This window comes from Cavia porcellus, unplaced genomic scaffold (genome assembly GCF_034190915.1).
Source record: "Cavia porcellus strain 051 isolate PalLab524CR breed Dunkin Hartley unplaced genomic scaffold, mCavPor4.1 scaffold_16, whole genome shotgun sequence".
Taxonomy (NCBI): Eukaryota; Metazoa; Chordata; class Mammalia; order Rodentia; family Caviidae; genus Cavia; species Cavia porcellus.
This window is the reverse complement of record NW_026947499.1, coordinates 20,331,382-20,352,766: the sequence shown is the minus strand read 5'-3', so window position 1 is coordinate 20,352,766 and position 21,385 is coordinate 20,331,382. Positions and strand designations below refer to the sequence as shown.

The window sequence follows — 21,385 nt, the reverse complement described above, 5'->3', positions numbered from 1 at the left end:
AGAAATGGTTTCTGAGCCCTTACCTTATACCATTCCCTGCCCTGGAGATGCCTACAATCTCCAGATAATAGTCTTTATCTGCATCATTACAAAGTATTAACCAAATATTTCCTGTGTGCAAAGTCCATTAAAGAGAAATGTGGTTTGCAGCAGGTACTTAATAGGGTGAGAACTTGTTATTTAGTCCTCCACACCCTGAGAGGTATGGGAGAATTCTTATTGTTCACAAGAACCACAGTCTTAGAAAAGTCAAGGAATACGGTCAAGGAACCATAGTCATAGAGAAGTCAAGGTCACACAGCCAGTGGCTTTCCTAGTAGGGATTTGAATACAACTCTAGGGAGAAACAGAGCTGGCACGTGGGAAACACTGGATTACTGTTCCTTTCCTCTCTCTGGCCTCAACTTCCTTGATTTTTTTTAAAAATCCATTTTATTTCAAAGAGAAAAAAATAAAATTTCAAAGCACAACAATCAGAGGACAACAATGGTACGCTTCCTTGATTTTGAAACAAGAGGATCTGATGATCTCTGATCTGTTCTGTCCATGAAGGAGAATGGACATGCTGACCTGAGTTGTTGTCTCTTCTGTACTTTCTTGGTGCAGCCCGCAGCCATCTGAGCACCCCAGGAGCCTGTTTGGTTTCAGGCCACAGACCCACTGGGTACATGGAGTGGGTGACTTTGGCTGCAGAAGGCAAACAGCTCATCTCTGTTTTCAGACAGGTCCTTGCTTGGCTGACAGCTGCAGTTTCCCAGGACCTAGGCTCTGCTGGCTCCAAGGGAAGCATGTCAAAAATCTCAAGCCCGATGTCCTGGCACTCAGCTCAAAACTGATCTTTTGCTAATGGTTGGGAACAGTTGTTTTGTGATTAAAACTTGGCCTGCAGCTGGTTCTGGCTCCTCCAGCTGCTTGCAGATGGAGGCAGCTGGGCCCAAGAGAGGTGGTTAGTGATCTTGGTGGATCTCAGGATGCAATGCTCAAAATGAGATGAGCAGGTCAGTGAGAAACCAGAGGCCCTGGGCATAAAGGGGAGCCTGGGCTGTGGATCTTGATCCATCTTAGTGGTGAGATGGCAGGGAAGGGCCTCACAGATGGAGAAACATGAGTGCCCAAGGCTGGGTACTCTCAGTCCATGAATGGAGTTCATGGCTGCATCCCAAACACAGATGCCGGGACACTGGGTCCTGGGAGGCGCTCACGTACAAACAGATGGTTTCTTGCTTAGGTTGCCACGAGCTTCCCCCAGGACTGGGCCTTTATCAGGCCCTCTCTTGGCTCATAGTTAGCAGCTGCTCTGACTGCCTGTTCTTTCTGTTCTTCCAGTCTGAGGAGCTGAGGTAGATGAATACCTCGGGGACGGGGAGCAAGGTCTGAATGAGGGTGATGGAACCCCAGATGCCAGTGCTGCAGCCCAGATACGGGCTGCCTCAGCCCCCCTGGTGTTGGGACCATCATGCCCTACCATATGTTTGCTTTTTAATACTTAGGGTAATTTCATGTGTGTGTGCTGGTCATTGAGCCCAGAGCCACAGGCATGATAGGAACACACTCTGAGTTTCAAATCTAGATTTAAAGGTAATTTTCAGGAAGTAAAATCGTAACTCTCATACAAATATAAAATAAGTATGAGTCAAAAGGCTCGTGTAACCCCTTAATTAAATGAGGGAACTGGAAAGATGTTACTATTGTTTCAAAGGAGAATTATAAAATCAAATATTTATAGATTGGAAATATTGAAATAAACCTGCAAATGGAGGTAAAACTGGCTTTTGAATTGCTGGGAGGAGTTATCCTTAGGTAAGAATCATTTTCATCACTATGTAACACAACTCTGTAAAATAGCTCAAAGAAATCAGGCATGGTGGTAAAAACCTACAATCCAAGCACTTTTGGAGGCTGAGGCAGGAGGATTGAAAAATGAAGCCTAATGTAGGCAATTTAGTGACTTAGACCTGGGCATAAAGACCCTTTCTAAAAGTATTTTTAAAATAATAAAAGAAAAGAAAAAGGACTACATACATAGCTCAGTGTGAAGGCCCTGTGTTCAATACCCACTATCACACCAGGTATGTGTGTTGTTGGGGACACAGCTGCCCAGAATCAGATCGTTTAGAAGGATGTGTGATTGTACAGCTTTCCAATGGAAACATCAGTGATCTGTTTTGCTTATTCTAATTCTCTTTATACCAGTAGCTCACACCTGGGACAATCCAAATGATCATCAACAGGAGAATGGGTAAATCATGGTAGGATAAATTAATATAATGGAATACTGTGGGGGCTGGGGATATACTTTAGTGGTACAGTACTTGCCTAGTATGCTCAAGATGCCCAGCACTACACTACACTACACACACACACACACACACACACACACACACACACACACACAAGGTGTATGTGGGAAAGTTTGCTTTCCCAAAAGCAAACAAAAGTAAGACTCATTTAGTATGTCATGTCATAAATACATGCAACAAGATGGGTGAATCTCTCAGACCTAACGTTGAGTGAAAGAAAGCAGAAAAAAAATACCAGATGTGGGGGCACATGTCTATAATCATAGCACTCTGGGAGGCTGAGGCAGGAGGATCGGAGGTTCAAGACCAACCTAGACAATTTAGTGACTTAGAAAGACTATGTCTCAAAATAGAAAAGGACTGGGGATGTAGCTCAGTGTAAAGGTCCTAAATTCAGTCCCTAGTAACATAACCAACCAACCAAACAAACAAACAAGAACAACACATACTTGTAGTGGACTGAGTCATGGTCCTCAAAGATTACAGATTCTAATCTACGGAATCTGTAAATGTTACCATAGTTGGAAAAAAGGCCTTTGTAGAAATGATTGTTAAGAATCTTATGATGGATGGTCATCCTAGGTTATCCAGGTTATGCCATAACAAGTGTCATTATAAAATTAGAGGTTAAAATGGGCATGGTGATGCATGCTTGTAATCTCTACTTGGGAGGCTGAGGGAGGAGAATGCCACAAGTTGGAGAACAACCTGGGGTACACAGTGAGTTCCAGGTCAGCCTGGAATGCATAGGGAGACTGTGTTTAAAAAAAAAAAAAAAAAAGTCGGGCGTGGTAGTGCTGCATGCACTACCACTGAGGCAGGAGGCAGGAGGAGGACGCCTGCTGAGGCAGGAGGATCCTTTTGAGTTCAAAACCAACCTGGATTACAAAGTGAGCTCAAAACCAGCCTAAACTGCACAGCAAGATCCTATCTCAAAAAGACCAAAAAAAAAAAAAAAAAAAAAAAAAAGAAAAAAAGAAAGCTATGTATTAGTATGTGTAGTACTATAAGGCATATTTTTTTTTGTCTTTTTCATTTTTATGGGTACCAGGGATCGAACTCACGACTGCCTGCTTGCAAGGCAAGCGCTTGCGCCGCTGAGCTAAATCCCCAGCTCCATAAGGCATATTTTTTAAAAAGCAAAATAATGTGTCCGTTTATTTGGATATTTATAAGTTATCTCTAGGATATTAAGAAATTGAATATAGTTAGCTGTATCTGGGAAACTACAAGAGGAAGGATTGGGCTCAGATGGTGGTTTCTTTTTTTTTTTTTTGTGGTACTGGAGATCGAACTAACAACCTCGTGCTTGCGAGGCAGGTGCTTATGCTGCTGAGCTAAATCCCCAGGTTTCTGGAAAAAAAAAAGTTTTTTGTGTTACTGGGAACTGAATTTGGGGCCCTTGCACTGAGCTAAATTCCCAGCCCTATTTATTTAATTTTGAGACAGGTCTCATTCAGTTACCCAAGCTGGGCTCAAACTTTTGAACCTTCTACCTCAGCCTCCCTGAGTTCTGGGATTACAGGCATGCATCACCATACCTGGCTCACTTCCTGAATACTGAAACATATGAATGTGTTAGAAATGCATGGAGATAAATTTTAAAATTTAAAACTCAAACCACAGGGGCTGGGGATTTAGCTCAGCGGCATAAGCACCTGCCTTGCAAGCAGGCAGTCGTGAGTTCGATCCTTGGTACTGATAAAAATGAAAAAGACAAAAAAAAAACCCCAAAACAAAACCCAAACCCAAACCACAAGGGAATTATATGAACAACATTATGCTGTAGTTTTGATAACAGTGACACAGACACTTTTCTGCAAAAATAAAACAGCAAAAAAAAAAAAAAAAAAACACAGGAAGAAACAATCTAGACTTAGACTGTTAAATTGAATGCCAAAAAATTTTTTAAAAAGAAATGGAATGTTACATTAAAATATGCATTCCATCCCGTCAAAAAAATCACAGAAAACAAAACCAAAGAAAAATATCACGCCTGGATGATTTTATGGCTCAACAGGCATTAAAAAGAACAGAAAATTCTGTTCTAATTATCTTCCAAATACAGCAGAATTTAGAATAAACTTAATACCAAACCACACATAAATAATACAGGGATCCAAAATATAGTTCAATCATATACATACATGGAAAAATGCTAAGTAAAATATTAGCAAATAATTTAGCAATATATCAAGACCAATTTATGCTTTTCCTAGAATGTAAAGAAAAATCTATTTTTTTTTTTTTTTGTCGTTTTCCTTTTTATCGGTACCGGGGATCGAACTCAAGACTGCCTGCTTGCAAGGCAGGCGTTTATGCCGCTAAGCTAAATCCCCAGCCCCAAGAAAAATCTACTAATGTTGATTCAAATCATAACAGGAAAGAACTGATATATTTGCAACGTAATAGAAATTTAACTTTTAAAGGACATTAAGTCTTTTTTTTGAGACAGGGTCTTCCTATATAGCCCAGGCTGGCCTCGAATTTAGGGCGATTCTCCTGTCTCAGCCTCCTCAGTGCTGAGATTACAGGCATGCGCCAACACGCCCAGTCTTTTTCGGCTTTTTTTTTTTTTTTTGAGTCTTTTTTGTTTGTTTTGGTAGTTCACTTTTTGTATACCTTGGTGTACTGGGAGAGCCAGGAGAGCAAGGCTTATGCGTTTTTTTCACCAGTTGGCTCAGGTACAGCACGGTCCTCGACACACTGCAAATGTATGCTGCATAAAGGGTGGACCTAGTATTTGCTGAGGAAAGAAAGCATTTGGGATTACAGCTCTCCGTAAGCACAGGCAACAGCTCCCAGAAGACCCTCCTATACTACAGATCTTAAAAGGGCCAGTGCCAGATCTGACGCATGCGCATTGCCTTCCCAGGCAGAGCGATGGCGGAGAGCCAGAGAAACTTCACTACCCAGTGCAGGCCCGATGCGAACTAGCAGGGAGGGGACGGGCGCCTGCGTAGTGATGGGATGTGGGCGGGGCAGGTGCGGCGCCTGCGCCAGCAACGGCGGCCGGGAGGGGCGGGGTAGGGGCGGCCTGGAGGCGGGGACCATGAGGGAGGCTGGGCGGGCCGTGCGAGAGGCGCCGTGGGGTTGGTTGCTGCCCTGGGGCCGGAGTCAACGGATCCGGGCCCCGCCACCGGGCGACCTCTCTGCCCGGTCCCAGCGCGAAACGAGCGAGTGAGGCAGTGCTGCGCGGTAAGAGCTAGGGGGGTTCTCCCCGGCATGCGCCGGCGGATAAGTTTATTTCCCCTGCGCCGCCCGCGCGGCCAGGCCCGGGCAGCCCCGCAGACCCCGCGGGCCCCGCGCCTGCGCCGTTTCCCTACTGGGCCCCCAGCCCGTCCGCGCCTGCGCTGTCCCTTTCTTGAGCTCTGGGACCGACCCACTTCTTGCCCAGTGGACCTACGGGACCGTGGGGTGTTTCGGCGGGTGTTGGGCTCTAGGTGGTTCTGGGTCATTTGCCTCCGCGCCGAGAAAGAGGCTGTGTGTGCTACCGTCGCACTTCGCTTTCCTTGCGCCCTCGTATAGGCTGGGGCCACCGCCCCGTAGCCCTGGTCCCTTGCCTGGGTTTAGGACTGCATTCCTCCGGAGTCCCGAAAGCTCAGCGCGGGGGAGGAAGGACTGCGAGCCGGGAGTCCCGGGGGTGTGGCGGGCGCTGTGGAGGGGTCGCGCCCGGCTTGCTTGACGAAATTTTGGAAGCAGGCGAAATCTCTTTATTGTTGATATCTGGTTGATTATATCAGATTGGCTATGAATAATCCAGTGTGTTTCCAACAACTTGGTGACTGTCTAGTTTAAGTGGTTAAGCTATCATGGTTCATTCTTGGATAAACTGATCTGGAGATGACTAGGAAAGAAATCAACTTCCAGGTAGGTTTAACGTATTTATAAAAACAAGAATTCTTGTGGTTGTTCATATGTTGGAAGCTTTGATTTGTTGATGCCCTTGGTAATTTGTTCTAAAGTACAGGAAGAGCCAGGAAAATTTTTTAAAATAAATTCACCCAGTTGACGACAGAGAAAAGTCGTATGGTTGTGAAGAGAATCTCAGACTATTGATAGTGGTTTCCTTAAAAAATATTGCAGAGCCCAAAAGTGTGCTGTCACTCAAGAGGATGCATCTTCTGATGAATTCAGAGATGTGGGCTTGGCAGACAACAGCAGAGTTTTCTGAAAGTTTAGGGTGAGAGAATTGCAGTTTTACCAATGTAGGTGATACCAAAGGAATTAGGTTCAGTGGGTTGTCTTTCACCCAATCAGTGATGCCCAAATTTTGAAAAAATAGTATGTATTGAACATGTATGAACTTTATTCCTTGTCATTAATGACCTAACAATACAGTATAACAACTATGCTTTTTTAAAAAAACCCAACTATTTATATAGCATTTTCTTGTATTAAGTAGTTGAATCCTCTAGAGAGGATTTAAGGTGTACTGAAGGTTTGTGCAGGTTATGTGCAAAAATTTGGCATTTTGTGTAAGAGACTTCAGCATCCAAACTTTTTGGTATCTGCAGGGATCCTGGAATCAATCCGCCAAGGATTCTGAGAGCTGACTGTATTTTTTAAATCATTAAAACAAGTTATAAAAAATATACGTGTGTGCTGTGAAACAGCCAAACCAATACAGAAAAGGATGTGGTGAAAGATGCAGAATTTTGGTGTGGATAAAAATTTTCTATGAGTTTTCTGATCCAGTAACTTTTTCAATAAAAATCTCATTTTCCCCTTTGATTTAGTCTACACAAAGTGATCTCTTAGCATGTTTAGATTCCTGGAGAATGCTATGTAATGCTTGTCTGTGTGTATATAACCCAGGAATAAGGGTTTCCTTGACATTCATTTTAAGTAAGACAGTGAGTATGGTAGCATAGAAAAGCTTTATCACTGTGTGCTTCGGTATCAGCCCAAATACCAGAGTATCTAGAATAGTATAGTGAATGGAGACTAACTGTAGTAGTTGTAGTCAAGATGGAGTTTGTATTAAAATTTTTATTCCAGACTTGAATTTTCAAGACGTGTATCTGCGTTGTGTTTTCTTGACATGTGGTATCTCTGAAGCAAAAGTTCTTTTTATAACTGACTTGACATGGTACATTTGATCAGATGACTCGTGTGATAGTATTGTGTAGGTTCATAATTACCTGTACTATCAGGCTTGGGTTTCTTAATGCATGAGAGTTGCCGTGTCAGTCTCTACGTGTTTGAATCACACGAGCAACTTGCACATAGTGTTACACAGACTCTTTAACTTAGCTGAAGAATGGCTCAGCTCAACAGAGGAATGGTGACTGTCAGGAGGCTGAAGAGATTCTCTTCTTGGCTTCATAGCTTTGGGCAAGTCCGCTTTCCTTTCTGAATTTTAATTTTCCCATCTATAATGTTGGGGGCATAGAAAGGAGCCTGAGATGCCAATTATCATTTACAGGGCCCTTATCTGCAGACTCTTCTGCCATTCTTCTACAGGTCTCACCAGTTTCATGACTCTGTAAGTCTCTCCTCAGAGATGAGAGATGGGGTCAGGTGATGTTATAAAGTAGGTGAGAACGAATCTCAGAGGCTGTGGTGTCAGGCCCCTGAATGGTCCTTGTACAGGAGCAGAAGGACAACATGGGAGTTCTTTATAAATTTACCCAAAGCACTGTCATTTCTTAAAAAGTCCGAGTTTTTAGTGTTAAAATTAAGCATCCAGCTGGCTACGATGGTGTTGTACAGCAGTCATCCTAGCTACTTGAGAGGGTGAGATGTGAGGATTCCTTGAGCCCAGGAGTTCAGGGCCATTCCCAGCACTGAAAGGAAAGAAAGAAAGGAGGGAAGGAAGGTTGGCTTAAATAATTTTGGGAGAGGGTGCTGAGGGAGAAGGCATTACTCTGATTCAAAGTGAATGTAATATGATCTCTGTGAAACCTTTAAAATTCATTGTAGTTTGTTCATAACCTCAATTAAGATTGAGTTATAGAATAGTATTCTCAAAATACTGCAACAGATTGAAATGTATGTTACATTAAAATTTCTTGAATTAAAATTAGTAATCTCTAATTCTTCATAGTGCCAATTTTTACATTCCACGGACCAGCCATTCTCAGCCTCCTCTGAGTTCTCTGTTTTAAAAGGATAATTTGGTAATTCTGTGAAAGCAAGCTGTGAGAGAAGGTGGTAGTCTTTCAGCAGTACTTTTCCTGTCCTTTTCCCCACATCTGCATTGTACCTCTTTATTTTTCGTTTATTTCATGAGTTTGCTCATACCATAGCTTTTCAAACTGTTACACTGTTCACAGGCACTCTCCCATTTAAAACCATCCAGGCCTTTGACTGCGTTTGTACAGTACTAAGGTCTGCTTAGCGTGGACCCAGGATACTTCATTACTGGACTCTGGTTTGGCCTCTTACTCTTACCTCACCTTTTGTGAAAGTGTTTCATTGACCTGTGTTGAGCGTCTTTGGGTTCTTTGAAATTTTTCATTCTCTCTGTCTCCCTCTGCTGGAGTGTTCCTTCATTTCATTATATTGTCACCTTGGAAATTTAGTTCAGATGTTACTTTGCCTGGATGGCTTCCCTGGGCCTCCAGGTTCCTGCAGACTTGTTCAGCATCCTTTATATTTAAGATTTGGCACACTGTGACTTTACTGCTACCTCTGCTAGGCAGTGACAGTGCAGTGTGTAGCATAATCTACAGCTTTCTGAAAGTTGAATCTGCTGAGTGCTGGTACAGTATGTTTCAGCATACATGAAACAGATAGCTTGGTCTCTGCACTTAAAGGAGGTTTCACTCCAATTGTGCTCTGTGAGACACCTTTTAGTAATGTGTACCAACTTTCAAAGGACATTTAATGGTACCTTGGTGTTGAATTCAGAGGTTTTTTGTTTTGTTTTTACTTCTTCTTTTTTGGATTGAACCCAGGGCCTTCACACTGAACTACATTTTACACATGTGTTGTTTTGCTGGGCCTGGTAGCACACGCCCGTAGTCCCAGCACTTGGGAGACTGAGGCAGGAGGATCACCATGAATTTGAAGCCAGCATGGCGCTACATGGAAAGTTGAACTGTATAGGGAGACAGCCTTGGAAAACAAAATAACAAAAAAATGTGTTATTTTGAGAAAGTGTCTAGCTGAGTTTCCAGTTTTCCTAGACTGGGCTTAAATTTTTGATCCTCCTGCTTTTACCTCCCAGAGTGCTGGGATTACATGCATGCACCACATGACCTGGCTTTGAATTCATGTCTTATTTCTTGAAGGAGGGACTCTGTCTTTATTTTTATCAGTCAGAAACCAGTGGCATCATCTTTGTTCCCAACTCTGAAAGGTGGATTTGGTATGGATTACTTCCCTTTTTCCTCTTGTGTTTGCGCTCTGTTTGATGTGCTAAGAGTTTAAGAGACTAATTTAGTACATTTCAAGTTTAGGCACATATAGCCTAAGGAAGACGGGAAAGCTAAAGTGGGAAAAACGCTTTGCTTCTCCTTGTGCTCAGGAGGCCAGGGCAGTAGGATGGTAAGCTTGGGGCCGCCCGAGGCTACATAGGGAGTTTCAGACCAGCCTGAACTACAGAATTAGACCCTATCTCAGAAAAGCAAACAGACAAAAACACAAAATCCATTATTCTTTTTAAAATTTTCCATGTCTCACTGTGTTCTTGTTCTGTTGCCCAGGCTGGCCTCGAACTTCTGAGCTCAGGTGATCCTCTTGCCTCAGCGTTTCCTGAAACTGAGACTTGCTGCTTGGTACCACTGTGAGCAGTTGCTAAAGTTTACTTTCTAATGGCAGGGGTAGGGCGGTGGGTGAGAAGTCAGGAGAGTACTTAATTATATAGAACAGGGTTGCACCAGTGCAGTTTGAATCTGTGGTAGCTGTCTGTGTTGTGGACATAAATTATCAAAGACTAGATTTCCCTAATGGTGTTAGAAGTTGCTGTAGTCAGTATGATTAGCATTAATCACCTTTACAGGTGAAATCATAAAATGCAAAATAGAAAGCAGCTGGTAAATGTGGGCCTGTCTGGAGTAGTTTTTGAGATTAACTGATGAACTTGAAAGAGAAAGTATGAGTCCCTGGTAGCAAATTCAAACATTTTTTTGTTTTGTTTTGTTTTTTTGAGACAGCATTTTATATAGTCCAGACTGGGCTTGAACTCACTATATAGCCAAGGGTGGCTTTGAACTCATGGCAGTCCTCCTGCCTCAGCCTCCCAAGTGTTAGAATTACAAGTATGCACCACCACATCCAGCTTAATTGAATTTTTTTTTTTTTTGGTACCAGGGATCAAACTCATGACCTTGTGCTTGCCAGGCAAGTGCTTATGCCACTGAGCTAAATCCCCAGGTCCTAATAAAATGTTTGAAAATTGTGTCCAATTCCTTTTATTTGAGGAGCTCATAAGAGAGATGCTTTACAAAGAACGAGTAAATAATAAGTATTTGGCTTTCTTTGGTTAACTCATAATAGAGATGCTTCACAAAGAACAAGTGAAGTATGTGTATTTGGCTGGGCCTGGTGGTATACACCTGTAATTCCAGCACTCAGGAGGCTGAGGCAGGAGGATCACTGTGAGTTAGAGGGCAACCTGAACTACAGAGATCCTATCTCAAAAAAAAAAGTTTCTCAAGTGTGTTGCCAAGGATGCTTTTGGAAATGTGCCAGACTTACAGGTCTGAATCTACTGTATGACTGTCTACTGTATGACACTATTAATTATTGAAGTTGTATCCTACATTAAACCTCCTTACAGTATTTATGCTAATAATTAGGGAAGATAATCTGGGTCACCTAAAGTGGTTAGACCTGAAGGGAAAATGATGTTTTTCTTTTGGTACCGGGGATTGAACTCATGACCTTGCGTTTGCCAAGCAGGCACTTAGGCTGCTGAGCTAAACTCCTGGGCAAAAAATGATATTTTCCTCACAAGGGCAGATTTATTTAGTTGGTCCTGTGCTATACAGCCTCTGTGTTGACCATAGAAGTAATGCAATCACATTTTATTAGACATGTACATTTTAAACGCACATTTACTCAGCTTGCTTCTTTTTTTTTTTTTTTTTTAAGCCAGTCAAATTTAGCAGTGGGGGGGTGGTATACCAACTTTAGTGACACTAATGTTAGTAAGTTCTGATAACCCACTGCCATCGGACCAGCTCTCAGCTTGCTTCTTGCCAGCTCAGGTAAAAGGCTTCTCAGCCGGGCCTTCTGCTCTGTGACCCAGCCTGACCCAGTTTGATTGGGATGGAAAGCAAGTCAGAATGAATGGGAACAAGGTTAAGAACACAAGCTGGGTATGGTGGCACATTTCTGTAATCCCAGCACTTGGGAGGCTGAGGCAGGAGGATTGTTGCAAGTTCAAGACCAGCCTGAGCTACCACGTGAAATCAAGGCCAGCCTGAACTGCATATCGAGACCCTGTCTCAAAGAGACCAAACACAGGGCCTGGGCATTTAGCTCAGCGGCATAAGCACCTGCCTTGCAAGCAGGCGGTTTTGAGTTTGATCCCCGGTACCGATAAAAAGGAAAAAAAAAAAAAAAAAAAAAAAGAGAGAAAAGAAAACAAAAAGACCAAAAACAAAAATCAGAGCTAATGAGTGGCCAGGATTGGACTTGAGCTTGGGTTCTGCCTTAAGATCTTGTATGTTCCCTTTCACTGGAATGCTCACCATGTCACAAGACACAAGAGAATGGGTTTGGCTAGGTTTAGGTGGTTTAGGAACTTCAGTGCTGCTTACCCTGGAAAGCAGCAGACAGGGTTTCTTGTGAGCTGAGACAGTGTTGCTTGGAAAGGGGAATGTGGAAACTGGCAGTTACAGTTGTGCTGACATTCAGGTTCCTTTTGTGAAAGGAATGGAGGTCTGGTCTTTCATTGCCTAGGGGAAACCAAAGCTGTGGAGTGGCGTAAGGTGGATGGCAGACTAAACTTGACTGCCTTGTCTTATGAGTACTCTCAACTCTTCTGTCCCTGTTCCCTTGACTCCTTGACTCCTGTCTTTATATTTCTGTGGCCTCTTCTCTTTACTGGTTTCCCACCTGTCCTCCCTGAAGCCATTCAGAGGTATAATTTGACTGCATTAAGTTAAAGTTAAGTCTTTTTTGGAGCTGGGCTGGGAGGCCAAGGAGGCCTGCAGGTTCATCATTTTAGGTATGCGTTGGGGAAGTATTGTGGGGATTGAACCCAGGGCATTTGTACTGAGTTACATCCCTGTCCCTTTTCATTCTTTGAGATGAGGCCTCCTAAGTTGTCTAGGTTTGGTTTTAAAAGAAGATCCTTATGTCTCAAATTTACAGAGTGCTGGGAATACGGGCATGTTCCATCACGCTTGGCTGGTATTTTTGTTCAGTTGTTCATTTTTCTTACATTTGGAATTTCCTCATGCCTCCTTTTTTTTTTTTTAATCCTCCCTGGGGGGGGGGGTGAACCCCTAAGGCCTTTTCACTGAATTACATTCCCTGCCTTTTTTAGTGGGACAGGGTCTTATGAAATTGCCCAGGCAGGACTCAGACCTGAGATTGTCCTCCCTTATTTTCCCAGAGTGCTGGGATCATAGTTGTTCTCCACCACAACTGGCCCTTCCATTATTTTTAAAATAACAGAGTAACAGGAACTGGATGTGATGGTGTATGCTGAAGGGAGACTGACGCAGAAGGATTGCAAGTTCAGCACAGCCTAATTTAGCAAGACCGTGTCTCTACAAGAAAAGTAATAAAAGGACTAGGGATATAGTAAAGTGCAAGGAACCTGAGTTCACTCCCCAGTAACACCAAAAAACAAAGACAAAACACCCCCCCCAAACAAACAAAATCCCTGAAAAGCGAAAAACACCAGCTTCAGTAAAGTATCTTATAAATAGGTAATTCATATTTTTTTTCAGTATTTACTATTCCTACAGTGATTTTTTAAAAATCTGAAAGTGGAAGTAAAATTTGAAAAATTGGGAACCAGGTATAGTGATAGAGCATGTACAAGGCCCAGGTAAAAGCAAAAGAAAAATATTACTATATATAGTGGTGGTAGGCCAGGGAGAGGAGTTTTGAAATAAGTATAAGATTTTTCTTAAAGGTTAATCTCCTGTCTTTCTCACTCAAGCTTTATTTTTCTCAATGTTTTTCGTTCCTAGTTGCATGTGACTGTGCACACTGTTGTGTAGAGAAAGCTACATAGGTACTGTGTTTGCTGGCCAAAAAAGGTATAGACTGAAAAGGGGAAAAAGGATGATCAACAGGGGAAGTTGTGCCCGAAATGGAGTTCTAAGGAAGAATCGGTAGAATTACCAGTTACTGAACATGTTTTCTGGTGAAGATTGAAGGAGTTACATGCTCAAGGAGGGAAAGAGCCTTTCCCTCTCAAACACTTGTTGAGTTTTCTTTCCATTGTGGCAAACAGTTTCTTTGTCTTTTGTAAGCATGCTTTCTTTTAAGGTTAATTCCTTAGAAGAAACCTGGAGTTAAATTTTTTTGTTTTTCTTTTCCATGCTAGGATGGAAGTCATGCTAAGTACGTATTCTACTACTTAGCTGCACCCTGAGGCTAGATATTTTTTGATAAGTCTCTAGCCTGGGATGCATCAGAAGTAAGTTCAGGTGATTTGAGATTATGGTTGCTTTTAGGTGAGGGGAAGCAGGCAAGTGAGAAAGTGAGCAAGCATGGAGAAATCTTTTTGCTTAGGTGCAATATGGTGCTTTTCCCCAATAGCCTTCTCCTCTCCTGTATTGGGGATCAAACCCCAAATATGTTCTATCACCAAGCCACATCCTCAGTTCTTTTTATTTTTAGTTTCAGAGTGTGGCCCAATTACTCAGTGCTTTTCCTGTCTTAGACTCCTGAGTAGCTAGGATTACAGATGTGCACCATCACAGTTCATGATTTTTTTTTAAAAGTGGTGTTAGGATTGAACCCAGAACCTTCATGTGCTAAGTACTCAGCCACTGAGCTCTATATCCTTACCCCCTAATAGGATGCTTTAAGACCTGCAGTCCCAGCACTCAGGAGGCTAAGGAAGGAGGATTGCCACAAGTTCGAGGCCAGCCTATATAGTGGACTCAAGGCCAGCCTGAACTATGTAGTAAAACCCTGTCTCAGACACATAAACAAAAATGGTAGAGTTGTGCCACCATTGCCTGGAGCCTTTAGAGAGAAATCATTGTGAATATCTGAGTATTCCAGCTACCTAAGGATACTGTAAGAATCTCGCATTTTATCTGATGCCCAGAGCTGCTCAGGCCTCTAGTCCTCCCTAGAGTACTATTGGTGAGTGAGGAGGAGGACCCAGCTATTTTGAAGATAACTCATTTGTAGAGGCATTTCTTGACTCATAGTTAGGTGATTGTGTCAACCTGAGTAAAAAACACACGACTAATTGGATCAGCATAGTTCTCATTGTGGCCGAGGGCATTTATGAAGACAGAAATTTACCCTAAGGAGGATCATCGCTTGAATGGTATAAAAGAGAAACAAAGAAGGAAGGCTCACTTTTGTTTCTTTGGAGGAGTTCTAGTCTTCACCTTCACTTTCGATGTGCGGACTCTTCAGCCTCCAGCACAGAGCTCTGGATTCCCAGAGGACACCGCACTGAGCTCCGGGCCTCCAACTGGATCCTTCAGATCTCTACCACACAGACAGCCTTTTTGACTCCTCCACACCTGACTCTGGGCAGCCATTGTAAGCAGTGTTGTAAATTCTTACATATTGTAAACATTAAATCTGTTTCTCTGGTAAGCACTGATTGATACTTTGCCCTTGAGTCTGCCTCTTGCTAACTTTTACTCACTAACCCTATTTCAAGTTTCTTTAATCTGGCTTTCTTTTTCTTTTTTGGTACTGGGGATTGAACTCACAACCTTGTGCTTGCCAGGCAGGCGCTTATGCCACTGAGCTAAATTCCCGGCTTCCTTAATCTCTCTAAAATTGAAAACAGCTATTTTCACTTACTGAGTTGAAGATCTTCTTTGTATTATTTCCAGAGCCTTCTGTACTCAAAACAGGCTAGTTGTTAGATTCTATCCTGTAGAATAGTCTTATTCTAGAATTGCCTACAGTTCTTCTGAGATTCTCTGAAGGGATTCCTGTCTGCAGATTCAGACAGCATAAATCAATAATTTATTTCAGTTCAGGACTGCTATGTTAATATTTTTAGAGCAGTCATTCTTTCTGGAGTAACGTGGAATCTCAGGGTTGTTTTCATTGTCTAATGATTAGAGATGTTGGAGATTTTTTCATGTATTTATTGGTACTTATGTGAAGCCTCTGTTCATTTCATTTGTTCACTTTTGATTGGATCTTTTATTTGAGTTCTTTTTGTGTTCTAGAATTAATGGTCTGAAGATTAGCTGCAAAACCTCTTTTCCATTTGGTATTTCCTTTTGGTGTAATATTTAGGGCTTTTTGTGTGAAGGATCATGTTGTCTGGGAATAAGGTAGTGTGACTTTCTCTTCTATACACATCACTTTTCTTTGTTACCTGATTGCTCTAGCTGAACTTTCAAAGTACTACATTGAACATGAGTGGAGATGATAGAAATCCTTGTGTTCCTGATTTTATAGAAGTATCTTTCAGTTTTCCCATTTAATTCGATGTTAGCAGTAGATTCATCATAAATGACTTTTATTAGATAAGGTGGTTGTATACCTGTTTTCTTCAGGTTTTTTAAAAATTACAAATGGGTGTTGGACTTTTTATTATTGTTGCGTTTTTCAAAATAGGGTTTGAAGCCCAGGCTGGCCTCTGGCTCCAAAGGCAGGATTCTCCTGTCTCAGCCTCTCCAGCATGGACTGTTATAGAAAGCTCCACAGCACCAGCTCCTCCTCATGGCTGCCATTTTTTTTTAAAATGCTTTTCAAATCTGGAGGAAGCCCCCAACAATGTCTACATCTGGTTCTTGAGAGGTGGGAAAACAGAAAGTTTTACACACTTGCATGGCTGTCTACAGGCCTCAAGTCTGTCTGCCAGGCTTCATGGAAGTCCAGCTTATATGTAGATGTCTACATAATAGTGGCTGCATGCCAGCAGTGGCCTTGGTTATGCAAGGGTTTTATACTGGCCAACACTGGACTTTGGTTATATCAGTATTTACACAGAGACTGGCAAGGTGTGCCTGTGCTGAAATCTTGCTGGCCCCTACCAGCCCCAGCCTGAACCACCTAGGTTTCATTTTTTTCCCACACAGTGGTCCTGCAATGGGTAAAAGGGAGGAACCCCTTATCTATATTAATTGCAACAGTGTTGAGAGATGAGGCCTCTGGGTTTAGGTAATCAGGTCGCCACTCAAATAGATTAATACCAATTAAAACAGAGCTTGGAGTCATGAGTTGCCTTGCATTGTCTTGCCCTTTCACCTTCCATCATGGGGTGATGCAACATGAAGGCCCTTGTCAGATTTGGCCCTTCAGTCTTGGACTTCCTGGTCTCCAGAACCATATGCTGAGTAAATTTCTGATGTTTATACGTTATCCAGGCTAAGGTATTCTGTTAGAGCAACACAAAACAAACTGGAGTAGCAAATTGGTTCCTGGGAAGCGGTATGTACTGATGGAAATATAAATACCTGAAAATGTGGAAATAGTTTTAGAACTGGATAATGGGTAGAGGCCAGAAGAATTTGGATGAACATGTTAGAGAAAACCTGGATTTCTGTGAATGTAGCATGAGTGAGTCCACAGAAGACAGGAGCTAAAGAAAGAGCCTCAGTGTTAGGAATTAAGTGGTGATGATCTGAATATTGATAGAAAAATAGACAGTAAAGGCCATTCTGATGAGGTCTCAGATGTAACTGAGAAACATGGTTTCAAAAACCGTAGGGGGAAGGGAACCAGAGTATAGGCCAGGGTTGTTATCCTATTGCAAAAACCTGGAGTTCTGTCTGTGTCATAGCACTTTGGAAGCTACTATGCTCCTTTTAGATTTAAGGGTGTATCAGACAGCCAGCTTAGTGATCCAGGCAGAACCTTGTGGGGTCATAGCCACCTCGGAGATTCTCTAGTAGGGTGGTGCCCAGTTGAGATAGATACAGAGCTGTTGTGGAGATCCTAGCACAGTAGACTCACCAGTGTGCCATTCCAGCCTGGTAAGCAACAGGCCCAAGACTTCATCCAGTGAGATCTGAGCACAGCCTGTGTCCAGCAAAGCCTTAAGAGATAGAGCAGCTGGGCCCTTGAGGTTTTGCCTCCCATCTGTCTATGTAGAAGGTGTTTAGAGTTAAGGAAGGTTATTGTGAAGTTTTGTGATGTAATATTGTTTTTTCTGTTGGTTTTGGACTTACTCAGGACCAGTTTCCTTCTTGTATCATCTGTTTCTCCCTTTTGGAATGGGACTGTCTATTTTATACCTGTCCAACCATCACATTCTTTTATAAATAGGTAACTTGTCTTGTTTTCATAGGCTCATATCTGAAGGGAATTTGCTTTGGGATGAATCATGGTTTGAGTCTCACCCATATCTGAGCATTTATTCCAAGCCAGATGTGATTGAGTTCAAGGGCAGTCTGGGCTAGCTACATAGTGAGTTCCCAGCCAAGCTGAACTACATAGTGCGACCTTGTCTCAGAACAAAAGACAAACTAACAAAAAAGCATGTCTCAGAAACTTCAATGCCAAAGCACAGCAATGGAGAAGGACTTACTAGGAGGTGTTTGGGTTGTGAGGGCTCTGCCTCACGAATCGGTTAATACTGATGATAGAAAGGTTTGAGCTATACATTCAACCTCTTGGTCTCTGATTCTGTTACGTCTTTCTATCTTCCACCATGGGAAGATACAGCACAAAGGCCCAGCTTAGGTATAGCTCTTGATTTTGAATTTCCCAGACTCCAGAACCATGTGCTAGAGTATAATTATCCAGGCTGTGATAGCAGAACACAATGGACAGAGACCCTACCCTGCTTTTGCTGCCCACCCTCAGTACTGGGAATTGAATGCAGACAGGGCGACTTGCATATGCTAGCCAAGTGCTCTACCACTTTTTCTCCCAAGCATACTCCTCCCACAAATTTGACATGCCATGTTTTTATTTTCAAAATTCAGTTTAAAACACATTCTGATCACCCGTCTCCCATTTTTTCTACGTTGCATGAGGTTTATGGTTTGTTGCCTAGACTGACCTCAAACTCCTGGGTTCAACCTGTTCTGGCTCCACCTCCTAAGGACCTGGAATTACTGGTGCCTGCCTACTGTGTCTGGCTGATTTCCCATATAATTTCTTCTTTGAAGTGTTTTTTTTTTTTTTTTTTTCTGAGACAGGGTCTTGCTATGTAGTTCAGGCTGTCCTTAAACTTTTCAGCTTGTCTCAGCTCCAGAGTACTGGGATTACAGTTATGTCACCATACCCAGCATAGATTATTTATGAATATGTTAGTTTCCAAGTTGAGAATTTTTCAAAAATCTTTGCATTATTTCCTAATTAAGTTAATAAAGAATGTTTATAGAAATCCCAACCACAGTACTATTTTTCCATCTTACTTTATTTTATTTTTTTGGTACTGGGGATCAAACTCATGACCTTGTGCTTGTGAGGCAGGCACTTATGTCACTAAGCTAAATGCCCGGCTCCTATCCCATCTTATTTTAAAAAGCAATAGTTCAAAGGAAGAACACTTTGAAAGAACTCAGGAAGGATCAGAAAAAGAGATCTGTGTAAGGGAACTGTGGTCAAAGGCTAGTGGAGTGAGTCAAGAAGAGAAAGGGGTAGCCAGGTGCCAGGACAGGCAAAGGAAAGACAAGTCTGATTTGGAGCTGACTGAGGAAGATGGGGGACAGTAAGGGAAAGTGTGTTGCGTTGGACTACAGCACTGACCCAAGCCATGGTACTGAAGATTGGGAGAGGGTGGCACACAGTTCAGTGGAAGTTTGTGGATGCCAGAATAATCCCTGAAGCTTCTGTGTGTACGTTAGGGAGCAGAGGAGAGGGTTATGTTTCTGCTGGTACCATGAGGAGATAAAGTAGAAGGAAGAAGGAAGAATTAAGTGTATGATCGAGGGAAATTTGTCCTGCTGGCTGTGGTGGGGAAGAAAGGAGACTAACGCTTAACTGTGCTGCTGTGTGCTGAGCTTTTCCTTCTAAGCTCAGACACATTGTTTGATGTGGTTCCTGAAGCGTCCTATGTGATACTGCTTTCCACTTAAAATCAGAAATGTGAATTTTGGATATGAGTAATATGCTCAGAGCCACTAGTCAGTGGAATTAGCATTTGAATATAAATTCTACCCAATTATAATTAGAGTTCTTTCCCCTGGTTTGTAAATTTATGAGTTTGCACTGACCAGTGTCCCAGGCTACTGCTATTCAGAGTTCAGCCTTCTTATGTCACATGCTGTGTATTATATGATATAACCCATGACATTTCCGATGCTGCTCTTTTAAAAATAATTTTTGATTTTTTGTTCTGAAGTCCTTAGAAATAATTGTTTTTCTTTCCTTTTCCTCTCTTTCCTTTCTCCCTCTCCTTTGCTCTCAGACAGGGTCTTGAACACCTAGGCTCAAGCAATCTTTTTGCCTCAGCCCATAAGTGCTGGGTGCTGAGACTTATTATAAGCATGCACTGCTAGACCTGGCTAGAAAATAGTTTTGAAGGCTTAGATTTTGAAGATGTCATCTATAAATTGGGAGAAAGTTGTGAGCTTTCTAAGATAGTATTTTTCTTAATATATGCTATCAGTACTATCTTACTGAAATTCAGATGTTAATACATTGCATAATATTGTGCAAAAAGTGTTTACTTTTGTTAAATTAGGATGAAGCATAAGGGAGAAACATTTATTTTGCATATTGTTTTCTTACTATCTGATTGATTATATTGTATTGCAACTGACAGGTGATTGAGTTATTGCATGAACTTATGATGGTTATTATTTTCACACAATAAAGCCACTCAATAAAGCTTACCCTAAACGGAGGTGGCATAGTCAGTGCAATTGAATTATATATTGGGTTTAGCATTTTAACAAGGAAGTGTGGACCATGACACTTTGAACTTGGAAGGAAGTACTTTCCACCGATCTTCAGTTTTTCCCTCTTACAGCTTCATCCTGCCACTAAGCAGTGAGTAGTTCTAGACAAAGTAATAGAATGTCTATGACAGTTAGGCCTTGAACTGTGTAGTGAGTGACTGACCCGTTTCATAACAGCTAGGATTTACCTTTGACATGCATACTTTTCAGCAGTGATTTAGTATCATCGCATCGTAGCTTTGATTTGTCTCTTTCTCAAGCTATTTGATTGCAGTCTCCATAGTTTTTTAGTGATATTTGAAAAACATTAGCCTACTTGTGTTCCGTGTAGGGCATATGTATTCTAAGGCCTGTGAGAGAAGCCTATTTATATCTGCCACCTCAGAGTCTAGTGCTCAGTCTAAGAAGAGTTAGACTCAACTGTATGGAGCTTCATGAGAAGGAATTCGGTGTGATTGTGGATTTTGGAAGATATAGGTCCTTATAGCTGTACTTCATAGGAGTGGAATAGAGTGGTATGGGATAGGATCTGGAGGAGAGAGACTGCCTTAGTTATTTGTCTTGTTGCTGGGACAAAATACCTAGCACCCACAAATTAAAGGAGGAAAGGTTTATGTAGCTCACAGTTGGTAGAGGTTTCAGTCCGTAGTTAGCTGGCTGCAAGGCAGGGTGGCGTGGCACAGGGGCATTGCAGAGAAGAAACAGTCCATGGAGTGGCAGGGCAGGCAGAAGGCATCAAGCAGTGGAGTAATGAAGCAGGAGCAGCAAGCAAGCAAACAAGCCAGCAGGTTTCCCTTTTTATTTCATCCAGGTTACTCAACTTTTGGATAGTGCCCCCCACACCCAGGGTATAGCACCCTTAATCTCAGCATCACACACCCTAATTCAGCCACCTTCAAAATGCCCCATGACTGCATGAGGGTTTGTGGGAGGCGTTAGATACAACCATAGCAGGGGCTGAGGTTAGCTGTGAAGGATGAGGGACCTTAAGATTCGGGGAATGGCATACCAATTGGAGGGGACTGTGAGAACCAGGCAAATTGACCAGCCATAGGATAGCTGGTTAATACTAGAAAAAAGACCTGCTTTTTCTTAACCAAACTGTGTGAAGGATTCCCAGAGAATAGCTTTGAAATTCTAGATAGGTGGTACTGTTGAGAACTGGCT

General features: G+C 42.3%; 1 protein-coding gene across 4 annotated transcripts in view; it reads left to right on the top strand.

Annotated features, from left to right (window-relative positions):
• Nucleotides 1-5,342: 5,342 nt before the first annotated feature.
• The window catches only part of Specc1l (sperm antigen with calponin homology and coiled-coil domains 1 like), a 150,289-nt gene continuing 134,246 nt past the window's right edge, over nucleotides 5,343-21,385 (top strand). For 2 of the 4 annotated variants that reach the window (XM_013141948.3, XM_013141946.3), the window contains exon 1: nucleotides 5,593-6,170. The gene's annotated coding sequence lies outside the window, so the exon portion shown is untranslated. Of the gene's footprint in view, nucleotides 5,499-5,592; nucleotides 6,171-21,385 lie in introns of those variants that run through there. The other 2 variants (XM_013141945.3, XM_003477962.5) reach the window with 2 other exon arrangements.